Raw genomic sequence first — 13950 nt, forward strand, 5'->3', positions numbered from 1 at the left:
GTTTTCCCTTCAAATTTCCCTGGGTTGCGGCCAGGGCCTCCCCAGGGGCGGCTGGCTCGGCCTTCCGCTTCTGCTTCCGACTGGAATTGCCTCCGGTTTCCTGGGCGACTGCTTTCTGCTTGCCACTCCGGAGTCGATCTTCATCTTCTCCGTTAGCGTATTTGGTGGAAATTTCCATCATCCGATTCAAGGACATTTCTCCGGTCCGACCGAACTTCAGTTTCAACTCTCTGTTCTTGACGCCTTCTTTAAAGGCACAAACTGCTTGGTGATCCGGTACGTTCTCAACTGTGTGATGCAAAGTGATCCACCTCTGGATGTAATCCTTCAGGGTTTCACTTGGCTTCTGCATGCAAGACCGCAATTCTGTAAGGCCTGCGGGTCGCTTGCATGTTCCCTCAAAGGTTGTGACAAACACTCGAGAGAGATCCTCCCAAGTGTAGATGCTGCTGGGTGCTAACTGATTCAGCCACGCTCTGGCCGAGCCCTCTAACAGGAGAGGCAGATGCTTCATAGCCACCTCATCATTGCCACCGCCAATCTGTACAGCCACTCGGTAATCTTCGAGCCAAGTGTCAGGCTTAGACTCACCGGTGAACTTGCTGACTCCAGTCGCCAACCGAAAGTTGGGAGGAATCACCGCGGCCCTGATGGCTCGACTGAAACACTCTGGCCCTGAAACACGTATTCTGCTGCTGGCGGGCGCACCTCTGTTCTGGCCTTCCCGATGAGCCCTGTTCTTGTCAACCAAGCCTTGAACGAGGACAGATCTCACGTCAAAGCCTGGGTCCCTGGGGTCGACGGGAATCCTCTGCCCAACGCTATGACGGCACCTGTCATCTCGATGTCGAGGCGCATATGACCCACTCCTCGGGGGGGGGGGGGGGGGGGGGTTGGCACTCGACGTCGATCATCACGATCGGATCGGTGATCATACTGCTCATTCCTTCTGTACTGATCATGCCGGTCGCCACGTCCCTCACGCCTCGGGGGCGACCGCGGGCTGTGAGCCGACTGGACTGTATCTGTTGCAACGGATCGACTGTGGATCCTATTCCGCGACTGAGAAACAGCGGAATTCTGGTTTCCCGCCGCCCGGAGCAACGCTCTGATCTGTAACAAGCCCCTGCGAGCCTCCGACTGGGAGGGCTGAATCGATTCTGCTATACGGGCCGCGGCGGCCAAATTCTGAACTGGGGTTCGGTATACCTGCGTCGGCGGGAAGAGCTGGCGTCGACTAGACTCGGGAGCCCGCTGACGCGCTTGCTCGTCGAGTGCTCGCTGGAGATTCTCCAGTCGAGTGCGCTCGGCCAAATTAGCCAAGCGCGCGTCCTCCAAGGCCCGGGCCTTGGGGGACTCTCCGACGATAGGAGTGCGGAGTGCGTCCGTGTTCCGGCGGCGAAGCTCTTCTCGCTATAATGACGTGAGAGGTTCGGGGAGATACTCATCGTGGGGATGCGACGGGTCGCCCCCACCCGTGCCTCCATCAGCGCGAGGGAAACCGGGAGGACTGTGCGTTCCATCGACCGCCAGGATCTCAGCCGCCGGGTCGCTGCTGTCGCATTCGGATGCGGTCTCTGCGGAGCCAGTCGACAGGTCGAACAGGCCGCAGAGGGATTCGTCAGGCTCGATTGCCGCGACTTGCGGAGCGGCCGACTGGCGAGCCACGGCATGCCTCACCCACCTCTGAAGTCTCGACCGACCGGAGCGCTTGCGCCGGTGGGAGACAGAGCAGGGAGATGATACGGGGGCCGACCGATACTGGGTCGACGGCTGCCGCAGGAGGACGCCACGAACGCATGCGCGGAAATGCGTCGCACCGCGGACGGGGAGCGCGTCGATGTCGAGTGGCGACTCGTGAAGCCAGGCGGAGTCGTCGGTGATGAACGTGAGCGCGCCGAGGCGGATCTCGCTGCCCTCCACCAAAACTCCGCACGAAACCATGATCAAAGGGATCGGAAAAATCGCAACTTCTCCAATCAAGCGCTAAGATTCCTGCCCCACGGTGGGCGCCAACTGTCGTGGTTCTAACTCTGACAGTGATGTAGGGGGGTATGTATGGAGAGGCTAGATCTCAGCTATTGGGAAGTTGTAAACACACCAAGATGTACGAGTTCAGGCCCTTCGTGGAGGAAGTAACAGCCCTACGTCTCGGTGCCCGGAGGCGGTCGACTGGATTACTGGCGTGTGAATAACAGGGATGCGCCGGCCCCCTCCTGCCCTTAGTAATGCAGGGTTTAAGGTACATTTAAGGTTGGGCGTTACCGGTAACGCCCTTAATAAAGTGTGATAATGACCATAAAGACTACTTAATAGCCGACCGTTTGCCTGTGGAGTGACTCTAGGTCTCCTGGCAGTCGAGTGGTTGGCTTCATGGTCGAGTGTCTTGAACCCGTCGAGTGGGATACCTTCAAGTCGATTGAAAGGTGACTTTTCATAGGGATGTCCCAGGGTAGGGCTTTTTGGATAGGCCCGTGCCCCTACCCTAGGTACATGGCTTCATCAAGGGGGAGGTCGCGTTTTACGCATCAAAGACTAATATAAACCTTGTTTCGATATAAACTTGCATTCAAATATTTAAATTGGAGAACATATTGTCTGCAATCCACACATGAACGGATATATGCGTATATCAAACAAGTTGATTAATTTGACTTTCAACATGTTCATGGAGTACTATAATACTGTACCACATGCTACTCGTGTCACATCCCTAGTTCTGGTATGACCTAGACTACCTAGTCATGTGTGCATCATGTCTAAATTTCTGAAACTTGAATTGAGGATTGTTGAAACCTCAGAAATCTGATTAAAAGAAGGGCAAGCACCCTTTAAATTGCATTCTGTGAATCCAAAATGCCCTAAAAATAGTTTTGTGAATTTTGGCAAGAGTTATATATCAAACCAAAATTCTGGAACATTTTAAGAAATTATTTGGTCTCTGAATTTAAATCAATAATCTATTTGAATTTGGGGATATATTCATAATATATAATGAATATATTTTCAAATGCTTTCAAATGTTTTATGTACTTTTGGAATAGTCCTGAGAGGTAACATAAAATATCTCAGAATGTTTTGGCACTGTTTGAAATTATTTTGAATTTGAAAACAGTGGCAAAATAAAATGAAAAGGGAAACAAAACAGAAAAACAAAATAGAAAAACAGAAACAAAAGAAAAACGAAAGGCCACCGGGCCTCTTACCCGCACCCACCTGGCGGCCCACCTACCTGGTCCAACCCACCTACCCCTCACTGCATCGTCTTCCTCCTGCCAGTAGGAGCAGCTGCGTGTTGATGCACGTGCAGCTACGGCGACCTCCTGCTTCGCTCTGGAGGCACGTCCTTCTCCCTGATCCCGCTCTTGGAGATGCCCTGGAGCCCCTCTGTCCTCCTCCTGCTTCTCTGGTTCCACACCTCCTCTGCTCCCTCGATCGCGTCCGAACGCAGCCGACGATCGCCGCCGCCGTTCGCGTAGCCAACGCCTCCCCCTTGACCGCTCGACGCATCCGGAAGAACCGCCATGACGCCTTGTCCTCGACGAGCCAAGCGACCAGGGACGCGCTGCATCGCCGCCACCATCGTCGTCTTCACCTCCGGCCGCCCGAGATCGCCGCCGTCGTTCCGGCTGCACCAATGCATCCCCAACCTCGCTCTCACGCCCGTCGACTTCACTGTGAGCACCACTTCGTTCTCCCCCTCTTCCAACCATCGATTGCGCTCCCTAGCCGTTGTTCCCGCCATGGCCAAAGCTTCTCGCTGCCGCGTTTGTCGCCGCCATCACTAGAGCTTGTGCTCGATGTTTCTGAGCGCGTCGGCGTGCCCCCCGTGCCTGTAGCTGTTGCCTAGCCACTTAGCTTGCCTGCTTGTAAGCTGCAGCCCTGAGCCCGAACAGAGCCGTGCTCCGGCCGCCGCCTTGCTCGACGTCGGCGCCATTCCCGGCCAACCCAGCAACTCCCACCACCCCCAATGGATGCGCGCTGCCCCCAGCTAGCCGTAGGTCCAAACGGCGCTCAATTCCGTGGACTACAGCGCGAACCCGACGCGTCTCCGCCGCTCGGTTTGGTCATCGCCGGCCCAACTCCGGTGAGGTGACATGGCGTCATTAGCCTGAGGCTAATTACCGCGTTAACCTCACCCTATGTCACTAACAGACCGGCCCCACCATGCTAATTAACCACGGGGTAAACCCCTGTTAGGTTTTAACCTAACCACAGTGGCCCACGCGTCAGCCTTGACCGTTCTGACATGGCCGTTGACTGGGCCCACAAGTCAGCGACCCTAGCTAGCACCGTGACACTGACCAGTGGGACCCACTGGTCAGGTTTGACCTGGACCAACCCCTTTGACCTGCTGATGTCATGCTTACACATTGCTGATGCAATACAGGAATTTCTGGATTAAATCTAATTCAGGAAATTCCAGAAAATAACCAAAACTTCAAAAATCCATAGTAAATCAACCGTAACTCCAAATGAAATAAATTATATATGAAAAATTATCAGAAAAATCCAACCTATCCATTTATGCTACTTTCATGCATGTTAAACCAACTTATACCCCCTGTATAAGTGAAAACATGATAATGGCATATTAAATACCCCTTATGGAGTTTGCATATGAACCCTTGGTTCATATGGACTTCATTTAAATTGTTGCTAGATGCATTAGTACAAATCATATCATATTGCCATGTCATCATCATGCATCATATTGTCGCATTTGCATTGATTGTGTTCTTCTCTATTGCCGGTGCTTGTCCCCTCTCGGTAGGCGTATCCCGACGATGAGTTCGATGACACCGATGAAGAGCTATAATATCTTCAGAAGTGCCAGGCAAGCAAAACCCCCTTGTTCATTCCGATACAATCCCACTCTCTCGCTCCTGCTCTCTTTTACTACATTATGACAACACCGTTTCAACTGTTACATGCTGCGGTAGCTGAACCCCTTTCCTCTGCATGACCTGTCATTGCCCCAGTAAATAGATGAAACCCACTAGCATGAGTAGGAATTGTTTGAGCCCTGATGTGCCTACTCATTCATTCTTGTTGTCATGCCTGCTATTGCTTAGAGTTGAGTCAGGTCTGATTCATCGGGAATGAATTGGAATGTGGTGAACATGTCCTACCATTGAGAGCTAAGTGTGTGACCATGATTTGGTAAAGGTAGCGGTGAGAGGCCATGTAGGAGTACATGGTGGGTTGTCTCATTGCAGCCGTTCTCAGGAACTGAGTTCTGTGTTTGTGATCCATGAACAGTTACTACCACACATTGGGTTCCGGTAACTCAGCCCCTCTCGGCTTATTAATCAACTCGATCTCTGTCCAGGACTTGCAACTAGTTTCTGGTGTTTGTAGTCTACCAAGTGGCACCCGGTACAGGTGGGCTTGGGACAGACAGGGCACAGTGGCACGGTGTACCAAGTGGCACCTGGATGGTGGGCTTGGGAACCTTGCTCACATAGTTTGGGGCCGTGAGCGACACCCCGGCCGGATCTCCTTGCGGATGGAACCCGAATAGGCGATAAACCTGGACTAGAGACTTGTTGGCTAGTCAGGTCGTGGCCGACTCCCTCGCCCGGCTTCCGCTTGATGGTTGCCGAGGTACATGACGTGTATAGGGCGATAAGTGGTGAGAGCGTGTGTGAAGAAGTACACCCCTGCAGGGTTATCATTATCTATTCGAATAGCTGGATTCCTCGGATATGGAAACTTGGACCCCTTGCATAGTTCATAGACAAGTGAAAGTGGATACTCTAAAATGCGCAAGATAAGTGTGAGTGCTATGGATGGCGTTCTCGCAGGGAGACGGGAGCGGATCCATAGTGGTGTATTGGTATGGTGAATTTGTGGACTCGTGTGCGCCACCTCAAAAGAGTTACTTGCAGTCGTAGTTCAGGTTAGCCACTGAGTCAAAGCTGGCTTGCTGCAGTTAAACTCCACCACCCCCTTTATTGATACCGATGCATATGTAGTTAGTTCTGATGTAAGTCTTGCTGGGTACATTTGTACTCACGTTTGCTTAATTTATGTTTTGCAGAGAGACTTCAGTCTCACTAGTAGTTCCATGTGGACTTCGAAGTTTAGCTTGTTACCTCAGCTACGATCTTGTACCCTTGGGAGGGTCTTGTAGATAGTCAGGCTTCTGAGCCTTCTTCATTTGTAGCTGTCTGTCCTCAGACAAGTTAAGCTTCCGCATGTGCTTGTTGCTTGTATGCTATGTATGTTGGGTCATGAGACCCATGTGTGTAATATCTCGCTCCTCGGAGCCTAATGAATAATACTCTGAGTCGTAGAGTCTTGTTGTGATGCCATGTTGTATTGCACATATTGAGCATATTGTGTGTATGATTGAAATGCTTGGTATGTGTGGGATCCGACAACCTAGTTGTTTATCCTTAGTAGCCTCTCTTATGGGGAAATGTAGTCTTGTGCTTCCATGAGCCATAGTAGTCCGCTATAGCCCGGTTCACCGGAGTCCTGCTATCCTAGCACTACTGCTCCAGAACACTTGACTGGCCGGCATGTGATTCACTTCATTCCTGTGTCTGTCCCTTCGGGGAAATGTCACGCGGTGACATCCAGAGTCCTGTTAGCCCAGAGCTACAGCCCGGATTCGTATGCTGCTGACAGACATGCTCGATGTTGATTCATGTATGCCTGTCCCCGTAAGTTAGTGCCACTTTGGGTTCACGACTAGTCATGTCGGCCCGGGTTCTCTGTCATATGGATGCTAGCGACACTATCATATACGTGAGCCAGAAGGCGCAAACGGTCCCGGGCCATGGTAAGGCGACACCCGTGGGAATACCATGCGTGAGGTCGCAAAGTGATATGAGGTGTTACCGGCTAGATCGATGTGACTTGGAATCGGGTCCTGACAACTTTGGTATCAGAGCCTGACTGCCTGTAGGATTACCAAGCCAAGATGGTTGGAGTTGAGTCTAGAAATGCTTTAGCTATATAAGGGAATTGATTGTGGATGGGAACGTAAGGCTCTTTTTTACTCCTTATCCTCATGACCTTCTGAGCTGAGTCATCTTATCTTTTCTACGGGGTTAAGAACTAGGCTTGTCTTCTATCTCTCAGGATGACGTGTTACTAAACCGTAGTTGCTTAGGATTGTTGAGTTCAAGCCTCAGTTCAGTTCCTACTACTTCCATATGTTCATAGCTGGCCTCAGAACCTTGATATTGTGATGTTGAGTGGCTATGCCACCATTTTGCAGGATGTCTCAAATCATTTTGGGCATTTATAGCAGTTATGCTGTCCGAGTCATCCCAGGTTTCTAAATAGGCTGATGCATTTGCAAACCCCTTCTTTCGTTCCTGATGTCCCTTTGGGCCAGTTCAACCACACTAATCGGTGAGTTGAGGTACTTTATTGCCTCGACGTATATGTTGAAGCTTATTATGACCCTAGGTGTCTTAGGGAACAACCCAGTAATCTAGCCATGCTTTGTGTCCCAAGTGTGATCATTCTGGCCATCATTCTCGAAAGCATCCCGTGATGCCATTTAGTAGTAGGCATTCTACTCCTGCGTTCTTGACCCAAGATTCACCCTACTTACCTCATGTTGATAGTGTTTGCTCGTTCCTTTAGGATATTAGTAACCTTTGCGATAGTCCTCGAGGTCCGTGGTATTTCCTTCTTCCAAATACCATGAACCAATACGGTAGAAGTTATTTGAACCAAAAGATCACAATTGTGACTCTGCCAGTCCTACCTCTCTGCATGGGTTATCCGGAAGAAACATGTTGAACTTGGTTCGACATACTAATCTAAGCATCCACAACTCAGAAAGTTATATGTTCCTTTGAGTTGTCCCCCTTCCGTTATATTCCGACCCTCATCTATCAATTGATAGTCAAGGGTATGTGTGCGACCGTGTTCATCGATGCTTGCTATTCTTGTGGTCCGTCAAGCCGTTCTATTTCAGAAGGAATAGGAGAAATAAACTCCAGAACCTCATCCATATCTAGGATTGGGTCAAAGTAGTTGTATTCCACAAATCAAATGCCAAACCAGCTTTTGATTCTATTCTACCCTGAAGTATTATCCTCTTGATGTCAGGAATGTCATGAGAATTGCACCAACTCTTATAAATTCTTGATGGAGTGATACTTCTCGCCATCATCATTCGTTCCTCGGTTCCGTGTTGTTGCAACCGGAATACCGACAAGTGAACCGTGATGTTGTGAAATCAATACTCCTAGCAACCCCGTTGCTTGGTGGTTAATGGATGGTAATCTCATTCTTGGTGTGTTGATTGTGGAATCATCGTTCTAAGATTGATCATGCTACCTAGTCCATTTTCCTGGTGCACTCTTCGATCAAGAGTTGGGATTATGTCTATCCTTGCTTATTTGATCATATAATCTTGCCTAAAGAGCAATATTGATCTCGAGCTTAGTAACATGTCGGTGGTTCGTGATTTTCCGAATATCTTCTCGGAAGTATTACCAGGTTGTCACCTGACTACTATGTGGAGTTCATGATCAAGTTGGTTTTTCCATAAACCACTCTTTCTCTAAGAATCTGTGTTGCATACCCCTGAGCTAGTTGGTTAAGCCAAACAACAACTTGGAGAGATGGAAGATAAAAGCTTGCCTAACTTAGCTTGTTCCAAAAGGATATCCTTGTGTGTGTGTGTGTTGAAGAAAGATGATATCTTCATCGACTGATCCCCGTGATCAGTTGTTGAACCTATTGCCTTTTCCAAACCTTGATTTGAGTGTGGGCTATCGTCAAATCAAGTTAGAACCAACGATATTCGTAATGTTGTCTTACTCGTGGTTGATTCCTCGAGCATACACCATTATATCTTTTGGGACTGATCAATGCTATCACATTGTTCACATAATGGTGGAAGTCCAGTAATATGGAAATTCCGATGAGTTGCTATTGAGCCCATTGACAACATTTCATCTTGTCCATGATTCGTGTTGAACATCCAACTAGTATTGGAAACTTCTATAAGCATTATCTTTGTGCCCCGTTCATGAAGCATATGCTTGGATGAAAGAAGTGACTTTCTCTAATTCTTGTGCAATTGATGCAAGTTGCCGCCATGAAGTTGAGAAGACTTGTTTTACCTCCTCTGGAATCATTCCGAGTCAGCCATGCACGTGCAAAGTATTCCGTGGTCTGTTAGACTGATCATCTTCATTCCATATGAATTCCATAGCACACTAAGCCAATGATTGATTTGTTCAAGGATAATAAGTTCTAAGTGCTAGTCCTGAAGGTACCAGACGGATATGTACAAGATTCCGTTATCCTCGATCATGGTTCCCAGTTAGAACCCGGTAGTGTTTTGTTGTAAGACTACTATGTGGTCATGCTTGTCTGGGACAGCGTGTTCACATGTGTGTAGCAGAATGAGCTCATGTTTTGGAGCTTGCTATCGTAGTTCATTTCCCGAGAATCTCGCAACGTCATCTCGTCGATTTGTGTTTCAAACTTTCATTTTTCTTTCTAGACTTGATGAGTCTGGAATGTCCTGACCCAAGTAGATCTGAATCTCAGGCAGATATGATGGTTGGAACGTTTCCCAAGAACTATACTAATGGTCTCTCAGTAACCGGTAAGTGGATGTCATGGCCAACACACCCAGCCGGAAGACCTATTATTTTAGTTTCTTAATTGAGAAAGTTGGCCACCTCCCCATAAGGATTTCGTAGGATTTACTTCCGTAGTTTTCCTTATGGATTCTTGTGCTCCCGAAGTCCGACCTTTACTTGATGGCCATGTTGAGCTTTTAAGCATGACAATGGTAGCTAGAACATCAAGGAGAACATTGGAAGCGGAGTGCTAAATGTCTCTCGGTCGATCATCCAGATTTCGTTCCCTTGGCCTCGCTAAGGTAAAATCTGAGAAAGGGGTGTCTTTCTATGCATCTGCATTGTCCATCACTATTCGTCATGGTAGTAAGATATGTTGCCAGGATCCTCGAGACGGATGTTGGTAGAACCTTGATGAATATGGAAATGCTCAAGTTCTTGAGAGCACGCGCAAGCAAAATCATCCCTTGCGTTGTCTTCAACAAGGTAGTCCACACCATCCACTCTAGTTTGAGTATGCCACTCATTCGAACTCCATCAAATAATCGATTGTAAATTGCCTTAAGATGGCATGAAGAGTTTCAATGATCCATGGATCAAAAGTAATTCTTTTTGCCACTTAAGGGAATAGTTCCATGAGTCACCTCCCCCAAGGTGTCCCGCTATGGAATCATGGCAATTATCTCCTCGCCACTTTGAAACCATGCACCATCCCACTCCAACGTGAAGATGTTGCCTACCAAATTGAACCTTTGTCATCTGCTACTTTTCCTCATTCCAAATGTTTGTCTTGTGCCTCAGCTCAAGAGATGTCTCAATATCTCATCCCATGAGTTGATCCTCAGTTGTTTGATCTTCGAGAAGATCGATTCTTCTAGAGTTTTTACTTTCCTCTCTTTGTCATGTTAGTTGGAGTTCTCAGAGAAAGACATCGAGTCAATGATGGTGACCGGATCAACGTTCCTATGAAGGGCAGTTGGATCAGGAAGATCGTGTTAGCTTTGTATCCCCTCTGTTTTCTTACCTCACGTCTTGAATCTCGGGACGAGATTCTTGTTTAGCAGGGGTGAGTTGTCACATCCCTAGTTCTGGTATGACCTAGACTAGCTAGTCATGTGTGCATCATGTCTAAATTTCTGAAACTTGAATTGAGGATTGTTGAAACCTCAGAAATCTGATTAAAAGAAGGGCAAGCACCCTTTAAATTGCATTCTGTGAATCCAAAATGCCCTAAAAATAGTTTTGTGAATTTTGGCAAGAGTTATATATCAAACCAAAATTCTGGAACATTTTAAGGAATTATTTGGTCTCTGAATTTAAATCAATAATCTATTTGAATTTGGGGATATATTCATAATATATAATGGATATATTTTCAAATGCTTTGAAATGTTTTATGTACTTTTGGAATAGTCCAGAGAGGTAACATAAAATATCTCAGAATGTTTTGGCACTGTTTGAAATTATTTTGAATTTGAAAACAGTGGCAAAATAAAATGAAAAGGGAATCAAAACAGAAAAACAGAAACAAAAGAAAAACGAAAGGCCACCGGGCCTCTTACCCGCACCCACCTGGCGGCCCACCTACCTGGTCCAGCCCACCTACCCCAATTGTGTCGTCTTCCTCCTGCCAGTAGGAGCAGGTGCGTGTCGATGCACGCGCAGCTACGGCCACCTCCTGCTACGCTCTGGAGGCCTGTCCTTCACCCTGATCCCGCTCTTGGAGATGCCCTGGAGCCCCTCTGTCCTCCTCCTGCTTCTCTGGTTCCCCACCTCCTCTGCTCCCACGCTCGCGTCCGAACGCAGCCGCCGACCGCCACCGCCATTCGCGTAGCCAACGCCTCCCCCTTGACCGCTCAACGCATCCGGAAGAACCGCCATGACACCTCGTCCTCGACGAGCCAAGTGACCAGGGACGCGCTGCATCGCCACCACCATCGTCGTCTTCACCTCCGGCCGCCCGAGATCGCCGCCGTCGTTCCGGCCGCACCAACGCATTCCCGACCTCGCTCTCGCGCCCGTCGACTTCACTGTGAGCACCTCTTTGTTCTCCCCCTCTTCCAACCATCGATTGCGCCCCCTAGCCGCTGTTCCCGCCATGGCCGAAGCTTCTCGCTGCCGCGTTTGTCGCCGCCGTCACTAGAGCTTGCGCTCGACGTTTCTGAGCGCGTCGGCGTGCTCCCCGTGCCCTATAGCTGTTGCCTAGCCGCTTAGCTCGCCTGCTTGTAAGCCGCATCCTTGTGCCTGAACAGAGCCGTGCTCCGGCCGCCGCCTTGCTCGACGCCGGCGCCATTCCCTGCCACCCCAGCAACTCCCACCACCACCAATGGATGCGCGCTGCCCCCAGATAGCCGTAGGTCCAAACGGCGCTCGATTCAGTTGACTACAGCGCGAACCTGACGCGTCTCCGCCGCTCGGTTTGGTCGTCGCCGGCCCAACTCCGGTGAGGTGACGTGGCGTCATTAGCCTGAGGCTAATTACCGCGTTAACCTCACCCTGTGTCACTAACAGACCGGCCCCGCCATGCTAATTAACCACGGGGTAAACCCCTGTTAGGTTTTAACCTAACCACAGTGGCCCACGCGTCAGCCTTGACCGTGCTGACGTGGCTGTTGACTGGGCCCACAAGTCAGCGAGCCTAGCTAGCACCGTGACACTGACCAGTGGGACCCACTGGCCAGGTTTGACCTGGACCAGCCCCTTTGACCTGCTGAGGTCATGCTTACACATTGCTGATGCAGTAAAGGAATTTCTGGATTAAATCTAATTCAGGAATTCTAGAAAGTAACCAAAACTTCAAAAATTCATAGTAAATCAACCGTAACTCCAAATGAAATAAATTATATATGAAAAATTATCAGAAAAATCCAATCTATCCATTTATGATACTTTCATGCATGTTAAACGAACTTATACCCCCTGTATAAGTGAAAACATGATAATGGCATATTAAATACCCCTTATGGAGTTTGCATATGAACCCTTGGTTCATACGGACTTCATTTAAATTGTTGCTAGATGCATTAGTACAAATCATAGCATATTGCCATGTCATGATAATGCATCATATTGTCGCATTTGCATTGATTGTGTTCTTCTCTATTGCCGGTGCTTGTCCCCTCTCGGTAGGCGTATCCCGACGATGAGTTTGATGACACTGATGAAGAGCTATAATATCTTCAGAAGTGCCAGGCAAGCAAAACCCCCTTGTTCATTCCGATACAATCCCACTCTCTCGCTCCTGCTCTCTTTTACTGCATTAGGACAACACCGTTTCAACTGTTACATGCTGCGGTAGCTGAACCCCTTTCCTCTACATGACTTGTCATTGCCACAGTAAATAGATGAAACCCACTAGCATGAGTAGGAATTGTTTGAGCCCTGATGTGCCTACTCATTCATGCTTGTTGTCATGCCTGCTATTGCTTAGAGTTGAGTCAGGTCTGATTCATCGGGAATGAATTGGAACGTGGTGAACATGTCCTACCGTTGAGAGCTAAGTGTGTGAACACGATTTGGTAAAGGTAGCGGTGAGAGGCCATGTAGGAGTACATGGTGGGTTGTCTCATTGCAGTTGTTCTTAGGAACCGAGTTCTGTGTTTGTGATCCATGAATAGTTACGACCACACATTGGGTTTCGGTAAGTCAGCCCCTCTCGGCTTATTAATCAACTCGATCTCTGTCCAGGAGTTGCAACTAGTTTCTGGTGTCTGTAGGTAGTGTTAGTAGTCTACCAAGTGGCACCCGGTACAGGTGGGCTTGGGACAGACTAGGCACAGTGGCACAGTGTACCAAGTGGCACCCGGATGGTGGGCTTGGGAACCCTGCTCACATCGTTTGGGGCCGTGAGCGACACCCCGGCCGGATCTCCTTGCGGATGGAACCCGAATAGGCGATAAACCTGGACTAGAGACTTGTTGGTTAGTCAGGTCGTGGCCGACTCCCTCGCTTGAAGGTTGCCGAGGTATATGACGTGTACAGGGCGATAAGTAGCGAGAGCGTGTGTGAAGAAGTACACCCCTGCGGGGTTATCATTATCTATTCGAATAGCCGGATTCCTCGGATATGGAAACTTGGACCCCTTGCATAGTTCATAGACAAGTGAAAGTGGATACTCTAAAATGCGCAAGATAAGTGTGAGTGCTATGGATGGCGTTCTCGCGGGGAGACGGGAGTGGATCCATAGTGGTGTATTGGTATGGTGAATTTGTGGACTCGTGTGCGCCACCTCAAAAGAGTTACTTGCAGTCGTAGTTCAGGTTAGCCACTGAGTCAAAGCTGGCTTGCTGCAGTTAAACTCCACCACCCCCTTTGTTGATACCGATGCATATGTAGTTAGTTCTGATGTAAGTCTTGCTGGGTACATTTGTACTCACGTTTGCTT

This window comes from Triticum urartu, chromosome 4 (assembly GCF_003073215.2).
Source record: "Triticum urartu cultivar G1812 chromosome 4, Tu2.1, whole genome shotgun sequence".
NCBI classification, from domain to species: domain Eukaryota; kingdom Viridiplantae; phylum Streptophyta; class Magnoliopsida; order Poales; family Poaceae; genus Triticum; species Triticum urartu.